At 37.2% G+C, this 12,334-nt stretch overlaps 1 protein-coding gene and 2 pseudogenes across 1 annotated transcript in view; all 3 read left to right on the plus strand.

Moving 5' to 3' along the window:
- LOC126754624 (uncharacterized) overlaps positions 1-12,334 on the plus strand; it is a 235,957-nt gene that overhangs the window by 202,405 nt on the left and 21,218 nt on the right. The window lies entirely within an intron of this gene.
- Positions 5,933-6,135, plus strand: LOC126757710 (small nucleolar RNA U3; annotated as a pseudogene).
- Positions 7,376-7,574, plus strand: LOC126757747 (small nucleolar RNA U3; annotated as a pseudogene).

Consider the following 12,334-nt stretch of genomic DNA (forward strand, 5'->3'; position numbering starts at 1 on the left):
TGATTCCATTAGGGCCAATAGACCAAAGTGCGGAGATCCGCAATTTTTCCAGCTGGGATGAAGCGAGCGGTAGCTCCTGCGATCACATTACGGAATCGACGTTCGCCAACGGTTACGTCCGTAGAAATGGGTAGAACTGTGAAGGTGTAAATTCTGTGAAACCGACCCAGACAGATCAGAATGGGAGTTATGTTGCCTATTGGAGTTCCTATGGACGGTGGAGGTCCTCTGTTGGCCACTTGGGTGGAGTGGCGCAGTGCGCGAACTATGTGCAGGTTGCACAACCGTAGAGGCTAAGGTCGCAATAGTGTGTTGGCAACATGGGGCCACGTAACTTGTGGTCCACTCCCTGTGTGGCTTAAGGCCTGAGCAAGTCGTAAGATGGCTCCATCCATTGCATGTATTACACCTGACCGAGGTCGAGTTTGTATGAAGCCGTTTAGCGCAGACGCAACAGAGAAATTCCTTCCAGGTCTGGGTTGGACTCAATGCTAGCACGAGGATACGGAGCAATATTGCTGTATGGCTTTGCTCCAGTGGAGACAAACTTAAACTAATACTTACCGATCTAAACGGGTTAGATCACCGAAATAACAACCCTTGGTGGATAAAATATGGGTCGATTCCGTTTCGTAGAACTTGCGGTTGTGGGAATATTAAAATAAAAAAAAAACAATTGCGATGCTTCGAAATCCGTCTATGACATCATGACTGGTGATTAATCGTGGGTTTACGCGTGTGAGCTCAAAAGTGAACAGCAGCCACTGTATGGGTGTTTCGAGATGAGGCACGAGTGCTTGCTTTTTGGAAAACTGAATATTTCATAATTTTTTAGATCGAATTATTATAGAATACAACTGATATGCAGACTGAACGATAAACAGGGGAACTTCTTTATTTGCGGGGTGTGTCAGTTTCAGTGCAACCGAAGTTAATGTTTTCCTTGTTCTTTTTGGATCCATTTTTAATAAAAATATTTCTTCCCAATATTGTAAACTTTCCACGCAAAGTCAACTAACTTTTGCAAGTCTGAAAATGCAAACCAATAAATCTCAGTGTAAATATGCAAAACTTTTTTATTTTAAATACACATATGAACATATGTATGTTAGTAGATACTGCAGGTGCATAGCACATGTGCGCATTACAAAAAAAATAAATGTTTTAATATTTTGCAAAATACTGGCGAATATTTTATTTTTACGGTTGCCAATGGCCATCACCTCAACCCGTTTTGTTTTTTGTTTAGCACTTGCGCGCATTGCGTGGCAGCAATGCAAATTATGCGAATTTCGAGCAAAACTTATACAGCGATTTTTGGCACTGTTGATACCAATAGCAACAAAAATGGCTTTAGGTAGACGATGAAAAGTTTTTCCTCACAGCGCTAGCCGCTGCAGAGCTGCTATTAATTCACTCTCGTTTTGCAACTCTATTCATAGTTTACTTAACAACTATCTCTCTCGATCTTCTGCCATTTATTATCAATGAATTATATTACTATATCATGATATGATCGCATCTCATTACGACTCTATCGATACTCAGCTTATGCTAAACTTTGGCGCGTTTCTCGCTGTGCTTCGCAACCACACATACACACGTTCATTGATGCAATTCATTGCAGTGCGAATTGAGCCGTTCGAACTGTTTTTTGTGAGAACTGAAAATTTCTACTTTACAGAAACATGCAACTGCAGCATACTTTTTGGCGTTGTGCGCTGCTCACAAGCAACAATTGAAATTATCGTGTACACATTCACACCTACAGCTGTATTTTTTGTTGTTTGTTGGCACCGATTTCGCGTGAATTATTATCGATTGGCAGCGAAATCAATGTCATATGAATGTCATCGTCATTTGTGTGTGTGTGCATGTGTGCCTTTGTGAAAATTTAGATTTGGGCCTTTGCGTATGCCTCGCTGTAATGCGCGAATGCAACGATTAGTTTCAGAAACGCTTAAACTAATGAAAAGTTGGTGTAAAAGTTTCGGCAGCGGAATCGAAAACTTATGATATCATAAGCAAATGGATTATATGTGCGCCAGTAATATGCGCAATCGACATTATTTTGCGTCAGGTAATTAGACGAACTGGATATGTCTTAGATATGAGGAATAACAAAAATTAATCAAGAACGTAAAATCAAATCATTATTTGTGAATTGCACTTTAAATAAGTATGCTAACTACACAACAGCAGACGACAGACGGTAGATGCACATAAAAATGGTGCAAGGCTAAGAGAGCGGGCGGAAAGACAGGCAGGTAGGCATGGTTGTAAGCCGCATGGCTGGGAGTAGTGACTGTGATTATAATAGCAGAAACAGTCAAAAACGCTACTCCCTGCCTTCTTTTTCCTTCCTCACCGAGCAAAATGTGTTAAAAATTGAGCCTGTGGTAAAACCGCAGAAATCAGCCATCTTTGTTTGTTTTCGTTTGAACAATGTTGCCATTGCTGAATACGCATTTATAGTTTTGTACACATCTATGTTTTCAATTAAAATTTTTTATAACATAAAATATCAAAACTGAAAACAAACTATTATAAATAGTTTCTAAATATTAGCATTCGACTCTGATTTTGAGTTATTCTAAGAAAATTTCAAACATATTGAAGACAACATTTATAATTAGTACAGTATATCGAGATTGGCAACCCTGCGTTGTGAGAGAGCAATCAGCTGACACGTTTCCACGGCAAAAATCCAAATGCCGTAGATTCCTACGGCATCCTATGGCAGAGAGAGAAGGGAGTAGCGTTTTTCACTGTTCACTTACATTGCGCGCCCATAAAATAGGTCGTATCAGCTGACACGGGCCACGATTCTACGTTTTTCACTGTTCCTGCTATAAGCTGAGAGTGAGTGAGTAGTACGATGGGCTCGGTTGAACACTTTGTAGTTGCTGAAGGGACAAAATATTCTAAAAACTCAAAAATAAAGGTGCTCAAGAAAACTTACAGTTGTAAAACAACAGATATGAAATAGAATGGCTTGCCACCGGAAATGAGTGGACTCAACAAATTGAACGGCTTGAGTGCGGAAACGCTCGTGTCGCTAGCTATCTATCATCATATTATTAAAGAAAAAAGTGAAAAATTCAAATGGAGGTGTGATAGGGTGTTATACTACTTACCATTATGTTAAATCTTTCTTGACTTTCTACCTCTAACCGCGTTATCCCTAGTAGACAATCATTGTAGAAGCGCAGCGAAGCATCTGTGGCCTAGCGCCGACAACGACTGAAGAGTATTTCTGGTGTACATGACAAAGAGTTCGGTGGACTTGTCTCGCTTAGCAGCGTTTTGCTTACATCTTGGAAATATTGCGCAATGTTGTTAATAGTATATTCAAATATAAATTACAATAGTATAGACTATACAGAATGACTAAGCAACGTCTGCTGACCTCGCCTCGGCATGGAAAGCAAATGTTTGAAGTAACTGTGCCTAATTTGGTGGCTAGCGAGAAGTATTCTTAAATTGCTAACATTGCATAATCTTTAAGTGAAATATATTTTTGGTGGGCGAAAATATTAAATTAAACGACATTATGTAAGGAGATTACGAAGCAACATTAAGGGAAAGTAAAGCGGTAGACAACACAGACACATTTTAGACAAGTAAGGAAGGGCTAAGTTCGGGTGTCACCGAACATTTTATACTCTCGCATGATAAAGTGATAATCGAGATTTCATTATCCGTCATTTACATATTTTTTATTTTGCTGTAAAATTAATTAGATTAGTAGTTCCTGAGATATGGTTTTGGTCCATAAGTGGGTGACGCCACGCCCATTTTAAATTTTTAATAAAAGCCTGGGTGCAGCTTCCTTCTGCCATTTCTTCCGTAAAATTTAGTGTTTCTGACGTTTTTTGTTAGTCGGTTAACGCACTTTTAGTGATTTTCAACATAACCTTTGTATGGGAGGTGGGCGTGGTTATTATCCGATTTCTTCCATTTTTGAACTGCATATGGAAATGCCTGAAGGAAAGGACTTTGTAGACTTTGGTTGACATAGCTATAGTAGTTTCCAAGATATGTACAAAAAACTTAGTAGGGGGCGGGGCCACGCCCACTTTTCCAAAAAAAAATACGTCCAAATATGCCTCTCCCTAATGCGATGCTTTGTGCCAAATCTCACTTTAATATCTTTATTTATGGCTTAGTTATGACACTTTATAGGTTTTCGGTTTTCGCCATTTTGTGGGCGTGGCAGTTGGCCGATTGTGCCCATCTTCGAATTTAACTTTCTTACGGAGCCAAGAAATACCAAGTTTAATCATGATATCTCAACTTTTACTCAAGTTACAGCTTGCACGGACGGACAAACGGACGGACAGACGGACAGACAGACATCCGGATTTCCACTCTTCTCGTCGCCCTGATCACTTTGATATATATAACCCTATATCAGATTCTTTTAGTTTTAGGACTTACAAACAACCGTTATGTGAACAAAACTATAATACTCTCCTTAGCAATTTTGTTGCGAGAGTATAAAAATTTGTGCATAAGGGAAAGCTGTTCCTCATTTAAGAATATTAGTCAGTAAATTAAGAAACATACTCTCGGCACCTAAAATGCAAAAGGCCGTAACTAACATTTTTAGTATTTTACAGGAGAAGCAAAAAACGTTATAGATTAAAGGCTACTTAAAGCTAAATATCCAAATTGTAGATTTAAGCTTAGAAAACAAAGACGGATTTGCTTCTGAAAACCAAATTAATGGGAAAAAGCAGTTTTTAGGAAATGTTAGTTACGGCCTTTTGTACTCTATTTTTCTGAAACCAAAAAGCCGTAACTACTTGAAGAAAATTGTGTATAAAATGAAAGCAATGGTTAAACTAAGAAAATGTGCTTTTAGGCTGTAACTAAAAAAGTTTTTAACAAGTTATGTCTTTTTGTATCTATTTATTGTAAGTATTTTAACGCAAAAGAAATTATTTAATTAATACATTTAATTCGAGAAAATAAAATTAAAATAAACTGGTTAAAAAAAACAAAATAATTCATTTGAAAACAACAAAACCTGCAATACAAATAGCAAATTAGAATAGTTTTAAGATGTAAAGGGTATATTATCATAAAAGCTGGGGCAGTCAGCCGGAAGTAAAAATTTAAGTTCCTGCAGGTGTTCCCATTTCTTTTTTGGTAATTGATATTCTTTCGGTATGTAACTGTGAAGGTTCGATATCCCTAAATTTTTGTTGTGTACGTTGCGGCAAAATGTTATAATCGTCGTTGATATTTGCTTTATAATAAATTATTCCAGATGGATCATATGCCAAGGCACGGATCATATTAACAGTTGGCTCTCCGGATTTTTTGCCTGTATTGAAGATACTGAGTTTTTGAAGTCATACTTTTTATACGAGTTCGGAAAAGGTTGCGATAGATTCAGGTTGCGCAACCTTGCTCAATATGAATCTACGCAACCTTGTCTGCGAAGATGTTCGAGCAGCAAGCGAAGCGGTGACGACAATCGGCGATCGTTTGTTCGTTTCTTTCGGCACAGCTCGGCTTTTCTACCAACAACACAATGTTGCCATGCTTATGCTGTTGTTGTTTTTGTAGAACAATGTTTCAATTTTTGGTTGGTGACATATTCAATTAAAAAATCAATTATGTTGGGATTCGAACCTACGTACCTACGTGCTCGTCGTTACTTTCGAAGCGCTTACCACCAAGACTACCATTGACACTTGTATTGCGTTGTCCTAATTATGGTTTGGTTATGCATGAAAGAAATATACAATGGATCGCCGATTGTTACCTCTTTCCTTGCTGCTGCTGCGCATATGTATGTTTGTATGCTTGTTCATTATTGAAGTTATACTGCTTTTTCCTTTTTTGTCTTTCATTTCTGCGAATTCTCAACTATTTTATGTGAGCTTTTGTTGAAATACCCTGCGTTGGCCGTTGAAAAATTAAGGCTATACTTTACAGGATTATTTCTGTAGTTAGTCTTCATTTACATTTTTTGGAAATCGACCCGCGATGACGAGGTATATCGTTTTATCTGACAGCGTGAGGTTTAAGAAGTTCATTTCTAATTTTGTCTTGTGGCATATTAGAAATGATGTTTCTTCGAAAATCGTTCGCTTACAATGGATAAAACGACTTCTGAGTGGTGATTTTAATGAATAAATTCCTTTTGGTTGAAATGCTCTGCGTTGGCCGTTGAAAAGTTAAGACTATACTTCTCAGGATTATTCATTTCTTCAAAGAAATTAATGACCTTTAGAAATATGCATATTTGCATTATTTCGTTGTCATTTTCATATTCGTAGCAATAGAATTTCTATGGCCACCGATTGTCACCCCTTGCCGCTGTAGCAACTTCGCCTACAAACATGCGTTAATACTTATATATGTATGTATACGTATTAGGGTGTCCGTTATTTACCAAATTGATTATTTTTGACGAGACGCCCCCTAAACTTTTAGTTTTCCATCTAAAAAAAAATATCAGACCATAAAAAGCCCTTAATTTTCATAATAAAGCTTGCCCCAAACACGATACATTTCCCATTGAAATTACATGGGATTTTACCACTTTTTACGAATATTTTGTTTTCTCTGGAGCTTTCTCGTTTGTAGGAATAAAAAAGTCACATTCTTGTACAGAATTGAATGCTATACGAAAAAAAGTCTGAACAATTTTTCGATATACTCACTCTTTTTTGAAACCAGTAAAGCCATGTAACCCCTTAACCGAGTTTTATGAAATTTCTTGGTTGAAAGCAAAAATTGAAGCATGAAAAATTGAAATGCCGACGGCAAAACGAAATTGCTTACATTCGTACATTGCGTATGAATCATGAAAATATCATCAAAATGTTTAGGTAAATCTTTTATATATTTAAAATGAGATATTATAAAATAAGATCAAATTAGCATTAAATAATTTGAAAAATAACAAATCAAAAATAAAAGAGTTCTGCATACATATTTCCATCCTATGGAATATCAAAGAAATTATTTTATAAATACATATATTTCTGTCTCTTCATATTCTCGGTTAGAATATATGAGAGAATTGTAAAAAATGTTAAAATTGCGAGGCGAATTCCGACCTACAATGTTAACAAAATCGGTGAATTCCCTAATTTGAATCTATCAAATGTTCGCAGTCGAACCTGCACCTTCTCTATACTTTTAAGTTCTCTGGTCAGTCTTCATTTACTTTCTTTGCAAATCGACCCGCGATGACGAGGTGACTATTCACATGTGAGCCCATATGTATGTTTGTATGCTTGTGCATTATTGAAGTTATACCCCTTTTTCTTTTCTTTGTCTTTCATTTCTCCGAATTCTCAACTATTTTATGTGAGCTTTTGTTGAAATACCCTGCGTTGGCCGTTGAAAAATTAAGGCTATACTTTACAGGATTATTTCTGTAGTTAGTCATCATTTACATTTTTTGGAAATCGACCCGCGATGACGAGGTATATCGTCATCGCAGCGTGAGGTTTAAGAAGTTCATTTCTAATTTTGTCTTGTGGCATATTAGAAATGTTGTTTCTCCGAAAATCGTTCGCTTACAACGGATAAAACGACTTCTGAGTGGTGATTTTAATGAATAAATTCCTTTTGGTTGAAATGCTCTGCGTTGGCCGTTGAAAAGTTAAGACCATACTTCTCAGGATCATTCATTCCTTTCATTTCTTCAAAGAAATTATTGACCTTTAGAAATATGCATATTTGCATTATTTCGTTGTCATTTCCATATTCGTAGCAATAGAATTTTTATGGCATAAGTAAAGTAATGGCCGCCGATTGTCACCCCTTGCCGCTGTAACAGCTTCGCCTACAAACATGCGTAAATATGTATATATGTAAGTTAACGCAACATACGCCGAAATTGGCTTACATAGCTTTTACAAATAACCAACCACTAAAAGCTTACGTAAGCATGCGACTTGGACAGCGGTCGCTATCCCACGGTTAAACGACACCACACGCGCATCCAGAGTAAATGACGATACAGCGCCGCCGCTACTTGAGAACGTCAGTGCACCTGTACGTGCAACGTGACTTGCTAGCATAAATTAGGCGTAAGAAGATTTTTGTAATTAATTCTAAGTTTGGTTTTCAACATAATCACACGGCTCGCTGCCAAATAATAATTGTGTTTTAAATGTGAACAAATAAATAAATAACTGGCGCCCAACGTGCTAGTCGCGACTGAATAAGTTAATCGAGTAAAGGCCCTTAAGAAGTGCCTCGCGCTGCGGCTCAAACTACTAAACAGGACGTGACAGCAGAATCAAAAAGGGATAACTGCGGTGGAAGAAAGCCCGCACCCAACGAAGAGTGCGCAACGTTGGACCCCAAGTAGCCCAGGCAAAAAGGAAAAATCCAATACGCCGTTGGACTTTAATGTAAGAACGTAAATTAAGAATTTAAGTGAATAGAAATAAGAGTTTTTTTCAATTTAAACTATAACAAAAAGCTTGTACAGCTTATAATAAAATAAAATAAAGAACCTGGATCAGTTCCAGTTCTTATAACACTAAAAACAACTCTGCGATTCACCACCAAAGGGACCCTCCAGAGATTGATAAATCCAATAAAAACAAAACGTAGTTACAAATTGGTAACATAAGAATAAAACATAATTTCAATTTAAATTTTTATGTACATTTTTTGATCATTCTCAAATTTTTCGTGTTAAAAAACTTCAAAATGAGCAATCCCGAATCCATTATCAGACCCCCCATTCTTAATACCAATGTACCACCACCATCCACTAACCCCCAGGCAACCCCAGAATTAGCCAATATAATTCGCAATATAGTATACCAGGTGATTTCGGCAGAAGCACCATCATTGATTCGGAATATTATCAACCCAACAAGCACAATAGTAACGGATCAAACAATAGACCCCAGACACGCAGGAAACTTGACAGGACTCGATAGGATACCAGACGTTGTAAGGTGCTTAAGAGACTTTTCTGGTGATCCAAGAGAGTTCGCTTCTTGGAAAAAAAAGTGTTGAGAGAATCCTGAAAATATACAATAGCGAAAAAGGTACTCCACGTTATTTCGGCATCTTAAATGTCATACGAAATAAAATCACGGGGAATGCCGACGTCGCTTTGGAATCCTACAACACTCCTCTAGACTGGGAGGCCATTTCGAAATGCCTCAACACACACTACGCCGACAAAGGCGACATCAGCTCTTTAGAATACCAAATGTCATCTTTATATCAAGGCAATAAAACAATAAACGAATTTTACCAAGATGTGTTCTCACATCTTTCCTTAATTTTAAACAAAATTACTTGCCTCGAAATAGGACCAGAGTACGTAAACATACTGACGAAAACCTACGGCGATATAGCATTGGATACATTTGTTAGGGGATTAAAGGCGAACTTCCAAAATTACTTGGAATTAAAGAGCCGACCGATCTACCCCAAGCACTCCAGTTGTGTTTGAGATTGGAGAACCAAAACTTCAGAACTCAGCACGCCTTCGGGAACCAACCCACATTCCGGAAATCACACCCACCACCACTTCCACCAAGGAAGCAACAGCACTTAACGCAAGCCTTTTACCCCAGCCTTGCCCACATACCACACCCAATGCCTCTCATGCAACAAACAGCATATAAAACTTTACAATCCCAATATCAAAAGTTTCCTCAATACCAACGATACCTAACCTACCCGCAAAATCAACCACCAAGACCCAATCAATACCAAAATCCGCCACCTAGACCCAATTACCAACAGAACCTACCACCAAGACCAATTCAACCCAAACCCTCAATTCCAATGGAAATAGATGATTCGCAAAGGACAAAACAAGTAAATTACATGAACAGACCGAACAATAACGGCTTCGCCGGAAAGCGACCGAACACGATTTCAAACTAAGTACACCAACCATACAAACAGCACAGAATTAACCATATTAAACCCGTTGACAATACTATTAATGATCCAGAACAGCAGAACGAAGAGCAAGACGTACAACCATGGGAAGATTACTATAATCAGTACACTTCACACGACAATACCCCGGCAGAAGATTCTAGCGAATTCTCCGACATTCATTTTTTAGGTTAACAAATTCAACGTTACCCTATTTTCAATGTAAAGATGGTAACGGAGAAATCCTAAAATTCTTAATAGACACAGGTTCTAACAAGAACTATATTCAACCCCAACTTGCCAAAATCCCCATTTCAAACAACGAAAATTTCTATGCCAGCTCAGTAGGAAGGAACATCGAAATCACGCATCACACTTTTCTTAACCTTTTTGGACTTAACGACGAAAATCTAAATTTTTTCATTCTACCTAGCTTTAAATCCTTTCATGGAATTCTAGGTAATGACAGCCTTAAGCAGTTAGAAACAATAATTTTCACTTCAAAAAATTATATGCTATTAAAAAATAACATAAAAGTCGTCATCAAACAGCAAACAGCAAAATCAATAAATAATATCGAAATTAGAACGGAACATCTCACACTTGGACAGACAGAAAAACTTCGAAATTTATGTAATAGATACCCGCAACTTTTTTCCGACCCAGACGAAAAATTAACGTACACTACCGTTGTAAGGGCCGAAATTAAGACGACCACTCAAGATCTAGTATATTCCAGATATTACCCTTATCCCATGTCCCTTAAGGATGAAGTCGAAAAACAATTGACAAAATTACTCGAGGATGGTATAATAAGGCCTTCTCGATCCCTCTATAACTCCCCAATCTGGATAGTACCGAAAAAAGTTGATGCATCTGGCACAAAAAAGTACAGAATGGTAATTGACTACCGCAAAATTAATACAGTTACGATAGCCGATCGCTATCCTATCCCAGATACAAATGAGGTACTCTCTCAACTCGGACAAAACAAATTCTTTACAGTTCTTGACCTGAAAAGTGGCTTCCATCAGATTCCATTAGTTGAATCGGATATTGCGAAGACAGCTTTCTCAGTCAACAATGGTAAATATGAATTTACCAGACTTCCCTTCTGCCTAAAATATACTCAGAGAATATATCGGCAAAATATGCTTACATAGACGACATAATCATTTTTGGCAAAGACGAAGACTCCCATCTAAAAAATGTTGAAACAATTTTCCGAACTCTACAAAAAGCTTACATGAAAATCCAGATTGACAAATGCGAATTCTTAAAGACGGAAGTTGAGTTTTTAGGATTTGTCATTTCTCAAAACGGAATAAAAACAAATCCAACAAAAGTAAAAGCAATTTTAGACTTCCCACCCCACAAACTTTAAAAGAACTCCGATCTTTTCTAGGACTATCTGGTTATTACCGCCGTTTTATTAAAGATTATGCAAAACTTGCCAAACCTCTAACCGTACTTTTAAGAGGGGAAGAGGGACTTACGTCCAAAAATCTTTCATCCAAAATTAAAATTACTCTCGATAATAAAGCAATAGAAGCATTTAATAAATTAAAAAAATCACTAGTATCTTCTGACGTCATGTTACAATACCCAGACTTCGAAAAAGAATTTCACTTGACAACCGACGCATCAAACCACGCAATAGGAGCAGCTACTGAAGAAAACTACGCGACTAACGAAAAAAAACTTTTAGCCATAATATGGGCTTTAAAAACTTTTAGGAATTACCTTTATGGATCAACCACAGTAAAAATTTTCACAGATCATCAACCGTTAACACATTCACTCAGTAACAAAAATACCAACAATAAGCTGAAAAGATGGAAATCGATATTAGAAGAGTATAATTATGAGATTAAATACAAACCTGGCAGTAACAATATTGTGGCAGACGCACTTTCTAGACCACCACAGCAAATAAATTCCATGTCAGCAACACAACACAGTGACGAAAGTTCAGCTCAAACCTTAATTCCATATACTCACGCCCCAATCAATGCCTTTAAAAATCAAATCTTTATTTCAACAGGTGAACCATCTTCATACCAATTTAAAATACCCTTTCCTACCTATCACGGGCATATCATAACTGAAAGAGATTTTACGGAAGAAAGTCTTGCTACCATATTAAAAAGATATCTCAATCCTTCAGTAACAAATTGCATAAAAACTGAAGACAGCATCTTAGGCAAAATCCAAACAATTTATCAAATTCATTTTAGTAGATACAGGGTACGTTACACTCGAAAATTTACAAAAGACATTATAGATGAATCCGCACAAGAAACGGAAATAATCAACGAACACAATAGAGCTCATCGCAACCCCACAGAAAATAAAGCACAACTTTTAGGAAGATGCTATTTCCCACAAATGAACGCCAAAATAAAACGAATTACAAAACAGTGTAAAATCAGCTTAGAAAATAAAT

Source organism: Bactrocera neohumeralis, chromosome 4 (assembly GCF_024586455.1).
Source record: "Bactrocera neohumeralis isolate Rockhampton chromosome 4, APGP_CSIRO_Bneo_wtdbg2-racon-allhic-juicebox.fasta_v2, whole genome shotgun sequence".
NCBI classification, from domain to species: domain Eukaryota; kingdom Metazoa; phylum Arthropoda; class Insecta; order Diptera; family Tephritidae; genus Bactrocera; species Bactrocera neohumeralis.